Genomic DNA, 15,652 nt, shown 5'->3' on the forward strand with positions numbered 1-15,652 from the left:
CGCACGCTCCTCTCCCTCTTATCCATTGCAAAACCACCTCCTCTCCTCTCCATCATCTCCATTCCAAAACCACCGTCTCGCCTCTCCCTCTTCTGATCTTCTCCATTGGAAAACCACCTCCTCTCCTCTCCATCATCTCCATTCCAAAACCACCGTCTCGCCTCTCCCTCTTCTGATCTTCTCCATTGCAAAACCACCTCCTCATGCACGTGGCCCGGAGGCGCAGTTGTCGTCATTTTGATCTGAAGCGCCGGATTATAACATATAACACGAAAAAAATGCCAAATGACAAGAAATCATAACCTCACTGCCCAAAGGAGACAACATGAATCCCGACGGACAAACTAGACGAGGAACAAAGCTCAAATTAAAGATAAACTCGTAGAAAAGGGGTCCGTCGATAGATGTCCTAATTAACATAGCCGTCTTGACCTAGATGGTAGCCGAGTACTCACTGTTCGTGCATGTGCCCCCAATGACTAGCCCAACTCAGTTGTTGCTGTTTAACCCTCGCAGTGATCTGAAGCACATGACACCTAATTTTGCGAGATGACAAGAAACCTTTTTTTAGATTTCTCACCACAACTACAGCCATGTACAACACAGCCTGCACGATATGTAGACGATAGACAATCCAGGCGTGTCTGCTGGAGTCTGGTCACATGCATGGACGAACTAATCTTCCGTGTCTTGCAGGGATCGTCCAGGCACCAACGTAGTACAACACTTCTCTAGTACTATCGCTCGTCTCCCTCTTCTATTAAGTCACCTGACTTGCGGGGCCGGGGAGTGTGCCTATGGTCAGTTCTCAATTGCCATCCCACATGTGTCTGCAAATGCAATATGACGCGCGTTCCATTCAGAGAACAGCGTGCCAGACTGACCGACCGTCTGGGGTGTGACGCGAATGCAACGGGCGTGCTGTATACTCCGTACATGTGTACCGCCGTTTTCTAGACGCTTTGATCCATGGAACGGGCGCAATCCATGGATACAAAATTAGTATACTGTATACTATTTAAAAGTCGAGGGTGGGGCTTTTCCTGCGCGGTAGGCGGCGGGGCAGTTCCGCCTAGTCGGTTCGACAGAGACGCGAGAAGACGAGGGAGTAGGCTGGTGCAAACGTAGGGCTGTGTGATTTGACAGCGAGTTACTGCTGGACAGGTAGGGCCCCGTGATCATGGGAGAATGGGAAGCCACTACCCTGCCGTTCGCGCACTGGCAGTTCAGTCCTACTCGTCCCCGCAAGTCCTTCAATACTACGGCAGTTCGCTCCTAGTCGTCACGTCCATTGACATTACGCCAGTTCCACTAATCCTAACCCTCCTCCCAAATCCATGGCGTCCCAAATCTCCACGATCGGTGGTGAGTACAAGGTTAGAACCCTCACCGGCGATGAGTTCGACGTCATCTACACCCGTTCTTCCGCGACGGTGAAAGGATGCCTTTCTCGCTTCAGACGCATGTTCGAAGACTCAGATGATGAGTGGGTCGCTGGGCTAGATATTGAGTACACCATAGTCCCGGGACCAGAGAAGGATCTAAAGGACGAATAGAGGAAGAAGCCCGCCATGATCCAGGTTTGTGTGCATGAATTATGCTTGGTCTACCACATATGCCATGCCGACGTTGAGTGCTAGGATTTTAAGGACTTCCTCCAGAGCAACCTAGTCAAATTCATTACTGTAGACTTTGGTAACGACAAAGAAGTCCTGCGTCAGATAGGCCTCATTGTAAGCAACACCTTCGACCTCCAGAAGAATCGGTTGGTGTCCTCTCGTCAGCCTTCAATGCTGACCCTGGCAGGAGCCATGGTTCATCCTTCGTACGGTAAACTGGAGAAACCTCCATACACGTTTCATCGTCATCCATGGCAGTGGAATGTACTAGATATAGACCACATCCACTATGCTGCAATGGATGGCTACCTTTGCTTCAATATCTACAAGGGTTGGATGGAGAGCAACAGCCAAGTGTGCGGTTCAAGCAAAGAAGTATCGGCCAAGAGGAAGAGGGACAAGGACGAAGTCGAGGACGTGGACGAGGACTCCGAGTAAGGTGGCAGTGTCGTTGCTCATGGTGGTTCTAATGTAGTGTCTACCGGAATAGTTGCAAAGTTTAATTTCAGGTGTGCTTAATTTAATTTGAGGGGTGTGTTGTGCTGAGCCCCCAACAGAACTATGTTATGTTTCTTCTCGTTACTTTAACTCTTCAGTACATACATACTAGTATTTCTCACATTTCATCTTTTAGTTGGTATAGTACTACCACTCGTTTCTTCACATTATATACGTACAATATATATATGGCCAACATCATATAGCCAGCAGTTTAGTTGTCAAAGAATTTCAGGGTGCTTAGTTTTGTCAAAGAATTCCTGGATGCTTAGAGGGTGCTTGGATCCAAGGGACTTATTTTAGTCTGACTAAAAATAGTCTCTTTAAGACGCTAGAGTTCCAAGCACCCCTGACTAAAGAGGGGCTAAAACTAGTCTTGAGACTAAATTTTTTTAGTCAGGGGTACCCCTACTAAAATGTGGATTAGTCCTCTCTCTACTCATTTAACTCCTCTCCTTTAACACAGGCGAGTTCTGGATTGGAGGGTTTGGAGAATAATAAATGCTCATTAACTTGATTTTAGCCTTTTTAGTATTTGGATCCAAGCATGGGTGAGGCTAGCATGTTTTAGTCCCACTACTTTTAGTCATGGGACTAAAACATATCCAAGCACCCTCTTAGTTTTATTTGAGGGGTGGGTTGTGTTGGACACCATTATTGTGACTAGCCTTTTTAATAGTACTATATGCATAATTTGGCGATGAGCGCTCTCTATATGTACCACTTTTTTTTAATTTCAAGTTTTGCTCCATGGCGCAATCCATCGATACTACTGCTGTACAAAAGTATACATTTTTTAAAAGGCTAGAGGGCGGGGCAGTCTAGCTTGGTCGGTTTCATGAGAGGCGAGGGCCTCTATGATTTCACGGCTCATTACTGTTGGAAGGCGGGGCCTTGTGATTTGACTGCTCGTATAAATGCGCCGACGACCTGATCGAGGAGGAGCAAAGAACCATGCGATATACTCAAGTTTTCCACTGGAGTTGTACTGCAACGGAGGAGCACGAAACACAACAGCCTAGTGCCATATGGCGATAAAAATGATCTAATTTGCTAGTCATCTCATTTTTAGCATTGTTCTATTCATTCCCTAAAAAACCATTTTTCTATTCATGCCTCGTAGAGAACGTGACACGTGTGGCGAAACACCTGAAGCAAAAGATGAAACACAGGAGCAAAAGAAGAAGGAAGATTATCACCCCAAATGATCTAATTCGCCACGGAGTCGTAACTGCTTCTTCATCGCCTCCAAGACCTCCATCTCCTTGCGCGTCTCCTCCGCCATCTTCTTTATTCTGTCCATGACGCGGGATTTCTCGACGCGATCCTTCATCATCTGTTCCATGGCCGCATTACGTACCTTGACAACAGCCGGTTGCTCGATGCGAAGCTTCGCCAACTCCTCCTTCTGTTCCATGACGAGGGCCTGCAGCATCTTCATCAAGGAACTACTATTCTCATGCAGCTTCTTCCAGCAGGTGTTCTTCTCCTTCAACATGTCGATCTCGTGGCAGAGCTTCACCTTGTCCTCCCGAGGTCGCGAGATTTTGCCGGTCGCCTTCTTCTCCGAGGCAATGCTCTTCTTCAGCAGCATCACCAAGCCGGCGGTCAACTCCCCCTACTGATTGAGCTCAGCGGGCATGTCGTCGAGGCTCTCCTTCAGCAACTCCATCAAGCCTTGGATGAACTCCTTTTGCTTATTGAGGTGCTTATTGAGCTGATCGGGCATGCCGTCGAGGGATAACGACTCCAGCTCCGCCGGCTCGGCATGTTCGCCTCCGCGGCTAGGGAGCTCCTGGGAGCCATCGCCTGCCTGTGAGAGATCTTTTGAGGTCTCTGCGTGGCGGCGAGCCCTCTCTTTTTTTCCGCAGCCTTGGTTGCCGCTCCCCTGTTACGAGTAGTTCTCGACCTAGAGCTCTGCTCACCGGCCATGGCAACGACGGACGAAGAAGAAGCACTTATGAGGAGGAAAGGCAGAGTAATTTTCAGTTAGGCAGTTCCCCTTTTTATAACCTAAGTACTAGCACTAGTACTAATACCTGCATAGTGCGAACACGTTCAGGTTTGGTATGTACTAGTAGGTGTGAGCAGGCTTTCGAATGTGATGGGAACAAGGTAAAGATTAATTGGTGGTTTTGGTTTTGAGGCCCGAAACGGCTCCCGATGAGTTTAGCGGAACACAAATATCAAGTACTACACTGCTCAAATGCGTAAATATTATGTTACTGTCAAAAATTGGCACAAAATATGAAGACCAATGGAAGTACTACTAGCAACCCACAATTTAACTACTCACATGCGCGCAGTGGAGTAATAATGTCTTTCTTCCGCCCTCACGTCCAATCAATTTGCATGTGCTGTATTAATTGACCATCACACTACTAGGAAAAGGGCTATAGATAGGATTGACACTAATGGCGCACCAGGGAAGTAGTGCGCCACTACTATATACTAATGGCGCACCAGTTGGCGATGCGCCATTAGTGTGGAAGACACTAATGGCGCACCAGAAAACAGGTGCGCCACTAGTGATAATTTTTTTTCATTTTTACATACATACTAATGGCGCATCCTACCAAAGTGCGCCATTACTAGTTCTAACTAGTAATGGCGCACCGGACAGGGAGTGCGCCAGTACTGAATTTTTTTATTCTTTTTTTTGCAAAACTACTAATGGCGCACCGCCTCATAGTGCGCCATTACTAGTTTAAACTACTAATGGCGCACCCTGTAGAAGTACGCCATTAGTATATATTTTGATATCATGAATATTTTTAAATTTCATGGGCACTTTTTGAATTCATGAATATTTTTTCAAATTTGATGATATTTTTTCATATTCAATATGATAAAATATTGAATATTCATGAGGACACTCGATCTCGATCCCCCTCCATCTCGATCTCGATTCCCCCTCCATCTCGATCTCGATCCCACTCGCGCCTCCTCTCCCCTCTTCATTTTTGAAAAAATAATAATAATAAAGTGTAGACTACAATTGTTGTTAAACAACAATTATTACTGTTTTTATAAAAAAAATATTACTGTTTCATATTCATATTCATTTTCTAAAAAAATATTACATGCAACAAAAAAATTACTTATGGCGCACCTCTGGCTGGTGCGCCATTGCTATATATATAAAAAAGATTACTAATGGCGCACCTCTGCCTGGTGCGCCATTGCTATGTAAAAAAAGATTACTAATGGCGCACCTCTGCCTGGTGCGCCATTGCTATGTAAAAAAAAGATTACTAATGGCGCATCGACCACAGGTGCGCCAGTAGTAAGATTCCCCCTAGCTAATTCCCTCCCTCTCGCCAGATCCCCTTCATCCCTCTCCCTCGCCCCCTAGCTAATTCCCCCCGCTGCCCCGACCCACGCCGCCGCCGACGACCCCCCGCACCCTCCCCCTCTCCACGCCGCCGACGACCCCCGCACCCTCCCCCGCTCCACCGCCGCCGCCGACCCCCCGCAGCCTCCCCCGCTCCACCGTCACAAATGAATGCAACTAAAAATCCAAAAAAACAAATTTGTTTATATTTTCAAATAACAAATTTGATGATATTTTCAAATAATAAATTTGATGATATTTTTTCGATTCATAAATATTTTCAAATAACAAATTTGATGATATTTTTAAAAAAATATTACTGTTTTTATAAAAATTTATTACTGTTTCATATTCATTTTCATATTCATTTTCATATTCATATTCATATTCATATTAATTTTCTATTAAATTATTAGATGCAACAAAATAATAATAAAAAAATCTTACTTATGGCGCACGACTGGCTGGTGCGCCATTGCTATCTAAAAAAAAGAATACTAATGGCGCACCGTCTCGGGGGTGCGCCATTGCTATAAAAAACATACTAATGGCGCACCGCTAGGGGGTGCGCCATTAGTAATCTTCCCCCCTAGTCGCCCGATCCCTTCGTCCCTCCCGCTCGCCAGATTCACTCCCCCCTCGCCAGATTCATTCCCCCCTAGTCGCCCGACGACCCCCGCGCCCCGCCTCGCCGTCTCGGTCCACGCCGCCGACGGCCTGCGCCGCTCCTTCCCTCCACTCCTCAATCGCCCTCTCGGTCCTCGCCGCTGACGGCCTGCCCCGCTCCTTCCCTCCACCCCGAGCGCCGCCGCCGCGCGTCACCGCGGCCACCGACCGCCCCGTCCTCCATCGTCGTGCCTAGGAGCTGCGCCAGGAGCAAGACCATCATCACCTTCATCGCCTACGTCCATGGATTGGAGCCGGGCCATCAAGGATCGAGCGCATCGACCTCTTCTTCCTCATCACCGACCACTACTTCTCGGCATCGATCCGTGCTGCCCCGACCACCCTCGGCCTCGCCGTCTCCTTCCCCAGCTCCGCGGTGAGCGTCTCCATCGATTCCCCTGTTTTTCTCCTTGTTTAGTCACCGTTTGTGCATGCGGGCTCGTGCTCACCGCGCCGGCCGCCCCTCGCTATAGATTCTCTGATGTCCTTACATGAAACTGAATATAAAGTTAGTTTAAAAGTCAGTCTCCTGATCTGAATATAAACTTTATCTGAAACTGAAATTGAAACAGATGCAGTCATAAAAATTCAGTTAAAAATTCAACTTTAGAGCTTGGCTCCTGATCTAAATATAAAGTGTACGGCAAGCTTATATTGCAAGAAAGTTTAAAATTCAATCTAAAACTCAATGTAAAATTCAGTTGAAGTGATCTGAATATAAAAACTCTTGGAGTAAAAATTCAGTCTAAAAGTCAGTTAAAGTTTCAGTTTTAGAGTAATTTTCAGTTTGTAAAACTGAGAAGTGTATTTTTTACTTTGAAACTTAGTGTAACTATTTTCAATTTTGATGGAAAATCAGTCTGAAAGTCAGGAGGGGGATCTCTGTAGATTGCATATACTGATTTCTTGAACAGTGCTATTAATTACAAATAGAGCAATGTTGAAAATGAAACAAAAGGAATTGGAAAAGAAAGATAGGCATTCTGTTGTAAGTAAGCTAAGATAAAAAAAGTGTTTACTTTAAGTAATTATTTACAACAAGCATTGTGTAGGAAAATGTCATGCAAGCTGTAAATTGAACTTGAAGAACTCCTTAGATAGTTTTTTAGTCTCCTTATACAAAGCAAGCTGAAGTTTGAAACCTATTTCTCCTAAGCAGACACTTAAAAATTGCAGATAAGTAGACACTAAAAATTGCAGCCATGTCAAAGTGTCATTTCATTTGGGAGCAGTAACAAAAACTGTATGTGCTGTCATAGGTGCTGTGCTGTCAAAAACTATATGTGCAATCACCAGAACAATTATGCTTATGTGAAAACTGTATGTGCAATCTCCAAATGTATCATCATAATGTAGGTGCTGTGTTGTGTGATTCTTCATGCTGAGAACTTCAGCTTTTTCAACTTGCTGGACTATATGTTCATTGGTACTACTTGTGATGCTGCTGCTGTACTACATGGGAATTTTGTCAACTTGTGATGCTGCTGCTGTACCTCGAGAGGCCCTTGAGTTTGCCGAAATGTTGATTAACTTCCGTTCCAGCAAATCCGGGTACTCCATATGTCCTATTTTTAGCAAAGGTCATGCTGAAATTTTCCGTGAATTTTAGCATGAATTTGCTAAAAATAGGACATATGGGGTACTTGCGACTAATGCATGGGCCGGGGTATCTTAGTACTTAGTTAAGTAGGATCAACTGCCCCGCCATTCTTGCTGCATTAAACCATAGGCGGCAATAGAGCTAAGTGATTAGGCCCAACTTAGAATTCTCGTTAGCATCGATAAACCCTAGATGATAAACCCAACATAGGTGGCAATAGAGCCAAGTGATTAGTGTCAAGTGATTAGGCCCAACCTAGGGTGCCTCGGCATCGATAAACCCTAAATGATGAAAACTTAACTTCGCTTCTATAGGGTGCCTCGGTGTCGATGAGAACCTAAATGATGTATGATTAGGCTTTTAGGGTGCCTCGGCATCGACAAAACCTAAATGATGAAAGCTTAGGCTTTTAGGGTGCCTCGACGTTGACAAACCCTAAATGATAAAACCTTGGCTTTTAGGGTGCCTCGGTGTCGATAAGAACCTAAATGATGAAAGCTTAGGCTTTTAGGGTGCCTCAGCGTCGACAAACCCTAAATGATAAAAGCTTAGCTTTTAGGATGCCTCGATGTCGACAAACCCTAAATGATGTAGTTTTGAATTATGAACATAGGATATGTCGTCATCATTATCGGACGACGAAAGTCTCCCGGCGGAGTGCGACTGGTGCCACGACGATCGAGGTCTGTGCGACATGCCTCACCTGGACGATGATCGGCGCTTCAACATTAAGCTCGAGGAGACCTTCGAAGTTGAAACGGTACACAACGACGACAAGTGTTATTTTCATAATTAAGCATGACTTCAACTATTTCAACGTGTAATTTTCATCTTTTACAATTCGAGTATAGATTATCCCATGCCATGCAAGACGCTATGTCTGGGAGAGGATGGATTTTGAAGACCATGAAATTTCTGGAACAAAGAAAATTCACCTAAGGACTCATCACGATGTGGACTTTGAAGTAAATCTATATAATTCTGAGAGCGTAACCCATTTTGGTTGCAAAAATTGGGAAGCATTTTGCAAGATGTATGGTTTTGATGAGGGTATGCTTATCACCATGGATCTTGGTAATCCTGACATCAACCAAGACAATATGGACATTTGGGTCCTTGTTGATACGCCTCCAGTTCTACCGCTATGTGAGTTTCTCAAACATAGTTATTAGCTAATTTATATTGTTTATTTCAAAATAGTTGACAGCTTATTTCCATTGACAGCTTATTTTTGTTGTTCAAAGAATGTGCGGGAGATGGTAGACAAAACCCACTACACCGATGGCTCCGAATTAACAACTTACAAGGAGAAAAATCATCTGCTCGGATTTTGTACTGACATTGAGAATTACATTATCCACAATCAAACTCCTCAACATTACAGTAAATACGTGCCACTAGTGCATGTGTTCAACTACGGTAACTACCATGGAGATACCCTGGTAAGATTTTTACTATTACGACATTCGTGCATCTTTTGCATACTTCTAAAACTAGTACATCATTGCTAACTATGAAGTTATTACTATGTTTTTCAACAGATAATCCCAGAGAATTGTGTGCCTCATATGATGTATCAGAAAGGTAGTGTTAATGTTTTGAACATACAGCCAGGTCGTCCTACGAATCTCAACTGTCCATACGAGATTTCTAAAAGAAGTGGAGACATGAAAATCAAAGGATGGAAAAAATGTATGGACAGTTGTAAGGAGCTTCTTGGAAGCAAAAGGAAGCGAAGCGCAAGAATTGGAGACATGATGTTTTCCATTCTCCATAATGGAGAGTCAGGGTCTATATTGTTTTATGCTATTTTAGCTTAAATAGGGTATTTAGGTCCTGCCTAATACTGATGATCATGTGCTAAGAACAATTAAGTAGGGTTGGTTCGATGACTATCAAGATGATGATCGTATGACTTGTTATGAATAACGAGTAGAAGTTGTATGATGATGATTAGTAGGACTTGTTAGGATTAGTATTACTTCCGACAAACTCGATACTCACGGTCTCGAGACTTGTAATGTTTTATCTTTGTTCGGTCTTTTGAATTCGGAGGCTAATATGATGAATTGTATTTGGAGACTAATCTTCTATTGTATTCGATGAATCTGCTGTTGTTGTGTGCTACTGTCTATATTCTGTCAAATGATATATTTTGTAACATGTGCAAAAATCAGAAAAGTAAAAAAAACCTAATATTCATACAAATGGCGCATCATTATAGAGTGCGCCATTAGTATGCCAAGTATACTAATGGCGCATCCATCCGCAGTGCGCCATTAGTGTGCCAAAGCACATGGTTAAATATGGCCCCTGGGAGGCATACTAATGGCGCATGGTGTTATATACTAATGGCGCACTGGGTGGTGCGCCATTAGTATACCAGATACTAATGGCGCACCAGTGGTGCGCCATTAGTAAAAAATACTAGTGGCGTGATACTAATGGCACACCAGTGATGCGCCATTAGTAGGCAAAACTGGTGCGCCATTAGTAGGCCTTTTCCTAGTAGTGTCAATGAAGTGAACGACTTTACACACGTCAAAATATCACATAGGGGTGGATCTTGGTACAAAATTGCGTGCGCCCGTGTACCCGCATGTGCGTGCCAGGGAATGAGTGCATGCATGGCATGCGTGCACATCTTTGCTTCATGCATGTACCGCCAGTATGGCTCAGGGAGGGCGAGTACATTCTTCTGGAACAAGCAGCACGTCACTGTGATCAATCCACGCAAGGAGGTCGCGACAACGCCTCCACATGTGCCACGTGGCTTCATGAACTATAAGAGAGACACTGTGTAGCATGCCATTGGTATTCTAATTTACGTGTTTTGCACATACTCGAAGTACTAGTAAGGTACACGTGCATTGCACGCATCAGATTTTGCAACCAAATTATGAATAAATACCACACTATAGCATGTAAGCTCTGAGTCATATATGCCTGATGTAGCCCTTCGTTTAATTATTATAGTTCATCTCATTCAAAATCAATTAGTTTTTATAAAAAAGCTAAGAACGCGGGAATAGGAAAAACATGGGATTATAGTGGAATGTCGTCTTGAATCCTATAGGATTGTACGAGTGTTTGATTGTGCATAGAAAAAACGCAGAATTCTTTCAAAGAGGTTTGAGTGGATGGGATGTTTCCTATGAAATCTAGTGCAAATGAATCATATGGAAAAAAATCCTATGGTTTACAATCCTACGAATCAAACAACCAAGATAGGAAAAATTCCTAATGATTAGAATCCTCCAAAATTCCTTTGAGAATCCTTTGAATCAAAGAAGCCCTTAATCTATTTTATGATTCATGGAATTGTGCGTTGTAAAGCATAAAGTAAAAACAAATAATGGCAATTCAACTAGAAAAAAAGTTTGGGCAGTTATGATATGGAAGATTCTAGAACAAAAGAGAACCACTGTTGTTTTGAGGTTTGTGCATTATGCTTAAGTTAAACCATGGAGTCTACTAGATTGTACATGTGGCAAAATCTGGTGGGGGGCTAGAAGATAGTGCGAGGGGCCAAGTGGAGGGAGACTATGAAGGAATGCACAAGTGCAAGATTGATATTTAGAGAGAGGGGGCAAACACGTGCGCTGTTGCGCGCAGTGGCAGAGCCATGAAGAATAAATGAGCTAGGGGGCCAAGCATTGCTAATCCTTTACGAGGAGGGTCAATTCATGAACTTAAACCATTTTTAGCAGCAATTGTCTAATGATCACATTCATATTAGCCTCGATATATAGTGATGTTAGAGGGGAGGGCGGCAGGGCCCTTACTTCCCTCTGCCTTTGCCATTGTGCACGTGTCTGAGAGATGAAGCGGAAGGCATGGATGATGAGAGGGGGACGTTGGATATATAATTAATGTGTGTGTATTAGCTATATATGTTAATCCTATATAGAGAGGTATAGATTGATCGATGTGGACGTGGGAAAGAGGGTGAGACCTCACTGGATATATCGATTGATCGGTTTGTGTGGAAAGCTATGAAAGACCTAGCTATATACACACATACATAGAGGAACATCGATCGTTGCGCATGCATGCGTGAGAGACAAAGAATGCCCGATATGATGGCACTACAAAAAAATACGCTTCCATGATGATACATGTTTATACAGTAGGTCGCTTTTTTTGTCATGCATGTACATCCATGACAAATTTATGACAGAATCAAGATAGTCATACATGTGCTGTCGTAGAAGTGTTCCTTGACATTACCAAAATTATCATCATGGAAGTGTCCACTTCCATGACGATAAATCACGCGTCACAGAAGTGCTTTCGTCAAGGGTGACCGACACGTGGCATCCACCGTAACGGAACGCCGTTAAGCTATCGGGTCGGGTTTTGGATCCGATAACCCGTTAACAGCCCCGACCAATGGGAAATTTCCACGTGTAAAATTCTTATTGGCCGGACGAAACACGTGTCAGCTCGTCAGTGGGTCAGATAGGCGCCTATGATACGTCGACATGTGGCACGGCCCAACAGAGGCCCATTCCTGTGAAAAGGCCGGCCCGTTTGACTTGGTCAAAAGGTGGTGGGCCGGCACATGGAAAGCCTATTAACGGCCTGTTCGCATATAGCCCATTTACAACCCGCTAACCCAAGGCCCGTTACGCCCTATCCGAATTAGGCCCAATAGCGTCATCTGGGCGATCCAATATGATTCTAGCCCGTTTTCACTTCTGGCCCATGTATGGCCCATGACGTCTTTCGGCCCATATGAGGCCCTATGTAACTCTTGGCCTATTAACGGCCGGTGGTGAAACTGGCCCGTAATGAATAGTGTATCACTTTACACCCATTAACAGCCCGTGGTGAAACTGGCCCGTAATGAACAGTGTATCACTTTATACCCATTAACAGCCCGTTATTCCGTTGGGCCGTTTCCAGCCCATGTTATCTTTCGGCCTTCTCAGAGCCCGTTTATTCTTGGGCTCATTTCCAGCATTCGTTTACTTACGGCCCGTTACTGTCATTTTCTGCTTGTGGGCCAAATTTAGCCCGTGGTTACAGTCGGCCCGTTTGTGGTCCGTTAATATGTTGGGCCGTTTTCATAACGTCATCAAATACGGCCTATTAACGATGGCCCGTTACGGTCGGCCCATGAACGGACGATTCCAACTCTAGCCCATTTACGGCCATAATGCGGCCTGTTATTGGCCCATGTTTGGCCAATCGATCATACGGCCCGTATAAGGCCCATTGATGATACGGCCCGTAGAAGGCCCATTGTTTTTATGGCCCGTAGAAGGCCTACTGTTTCTACGGCCCGTAGAAGGCCCACTGTTTCTACGGCCCATAGAAGGCCCACTGTTTCTATGGCCCGTAGGAGACCCAGTGTCACTATAGTAAATATTAGCCCATGGTTATTGTGGCCTAGTTTTACAAAATAGGTTATTGCAGCCACTAGTTAACCGCGGAAAAAGAACTGCAATGACTACAAGCAAACAAATAAACAAGACAACAAGGAAATAAGTAAGCAAGCAACTAACGCTAGGCTATCACGGCTATTACACATATTACATCCACTGGGCATCAAAGTTCGCCACCAGTGCAAATATAGGGAACAAAGCAGCATATCATATACACTGGCCGTCAAAATTGGCCACCGGTGCAAATAAACGCGGCAGCAAAAGAAGAGCATAACTGAAACAACTTCAGAAGAGCTCAAGAAACGTTATCCTGGGTATCCACCATGCTGGCAATAAGCTTAGCAAGCAGATTAGCTTTGTCCTGTTTGGCGCTAAAATCCTCCAACGCTTGCTGTTGCACCAGAAAGTATGCATCTGAATGCTCCAGGGACTTCCGCAGTCCTTCCGCTTCTTGTCGCAGCATAGCTGATCGATGTCTTTCAGCTTGTAGTTGAGACTCAAGAAACCAAACTGATTCAGACAGTGAGTTTGAATAGCTTGTGCAAGCGGTAGTGGCCAGTAACTCCAACACTAAACCAAGACAGGATGTGTCACTATCCTAAACCTTATCTGCATTACTTCCTTTACCGTTGCTTAATAGGGCACTCTTCCCCAATATTCTGTCAGCATTCTAAAAGAAGAAACAAGCAGACACATAAAAAGTTTAGCATGTACTAGTATATGAAACTCATTTCGGTGAACCAGTTCATTAGTAAGGTGGACATGATTAAACTACCAAGTCTTCTATTGCCAAGTACTAGTACATAATAAAAGCATCAAACAAACATATATCTATGTCCTATGGTAGCAATGGAATCTTAAATTAGAACAGTTGTTCTTCAGGTTTAGGCACTTGTTCTACATGAACAGAGTATAGTAAGATGCAAGAATATAATACTTAAAAATAGAAAATGAGCTCATAGACCTTACCACATTCTTGGTTCGGGATTAGTACAGAACAAGGCGTTCCCAGTCATTGTCCAGTAAATGTATCTCAGGAGAACGTAAGGGAATTTGATGAGTTTCTTTACCGGTGAAGTACGTTTTCTTCAGGTAATTCCGATACTGCAACCAAGCATTCTTGAAGATAGCAGAGGTATTAGCACAGGTTACCTCATCCTGAGTTTCCAAATTGGTCCTTCTCTATAGAGAAAAATGGGAAAATTTGCTGTATTATAACCATCATGGAGGTAGGATGTATGGGACGAAGCAAAGTAATTGCCATGAATAACATTACTTACACATAACTCCTGGACAAACACCTGCAACTGGCATTTTCCTTCATCTTCAGTATAATATTTCCAAGATGGGAAGATACGCACATACAATTTAACAACATCAAATGCGATAGATGCTAAATTACGACTAGCTGGTTGTGCTTCCTCCACAGGAATAGGCGTACTAACTGGTGGAGTTTTGCCGTGATAGTACTAGCCCTTTGGGCACTGGAGCTTCCTTACTAACTGCTCTTGTTTGGGAGCTCTGTGGTGGAGATGGTGCTGTGTCAACAGGAACTGGGTTACTATCGGCTGGGGTTGGGGTTAGATTGGGTGAAGCTGGTTCTCTGTCCATCGTAGTAGGGGTACAATCTGTGAGAGTTTGGGTTATGTGTGGTAGGGCTGGTTCTTGTGCATGTACAATCGGGGTGCTATCTCCACCAAGAGGTAGCACTGTTTTATTTGAAGACCGTGTTTTTAGTTCGCTAGATACTGGCATCACCCGCTCCAATTCAAATGGCTGATAAACAGGAAACATAGTTGAATGTACAGACATTGGATGACAGACAGATGCAATAGATAGTGTGGAAAAAAGAGGGCATGAAATAGTTGACATGTATATTGTTTAACTAAAACGGATAACATGACATAATTTCACATATATGATGTCTATCTAAACTGGATAGCATAGTATAACATAATTCAAAGATATGATGAATAACTAAACAGGACCGCATGACATAATTCACCTACATGTTATCTAAGTAATCAGGATGGCATCACTTAATTCACATATGTGATTTATATGCTAAACAGAGGGAATTCAATATGATGTCTGAACTAAGAACATGGTGTTGAATATTGTGTATATGATGTCTAAACTATGCAATGCAAGAAACCGTATGCATGATATGAGCAGTATAACCGTGCCAAGTTAGAGCATACACCTCAGTGGGGAAATAGGACTGGTCATCTGTCTCTGAATCTATCTCTGAGGAGCTATTGAGACCCAACAAGAGATCTACTTCGACAGGTAGCACTGTCTGCTCTGAAGGCCTAGTTTTCACTCCAGATTTTTTCCATCTCCCACCCAAATAGTTGATTCACAGGAAGAGTAGTTTAATGTACAAAAATTTTCGACAAATGGAAATGTAATGAAGAAAAGGATGGGCAAGATATCATTCAAATATATGATGCCTGGTTAAACAGGATGTCATTGCACATTTCACATATATTATGGCTGGCTAAAAGACATGAGACTGCATAATTCCTATATATGATATAGAAAC

The sequence above is a fragment of the Triticum urartu genome, chromosome 5 (assembly GCF_003073215.2).
Source record: "Triticum urartu cultivar G1812 chromosome 5, Tu2.1, whole genome shotgun sequence".
NCBI classification, from domain to species: Eukaryota; Viridiplantae; Streptophyta; class Magnoliopsida; order Poales; family Poaceae; genus Triticum; species Triticum urartu.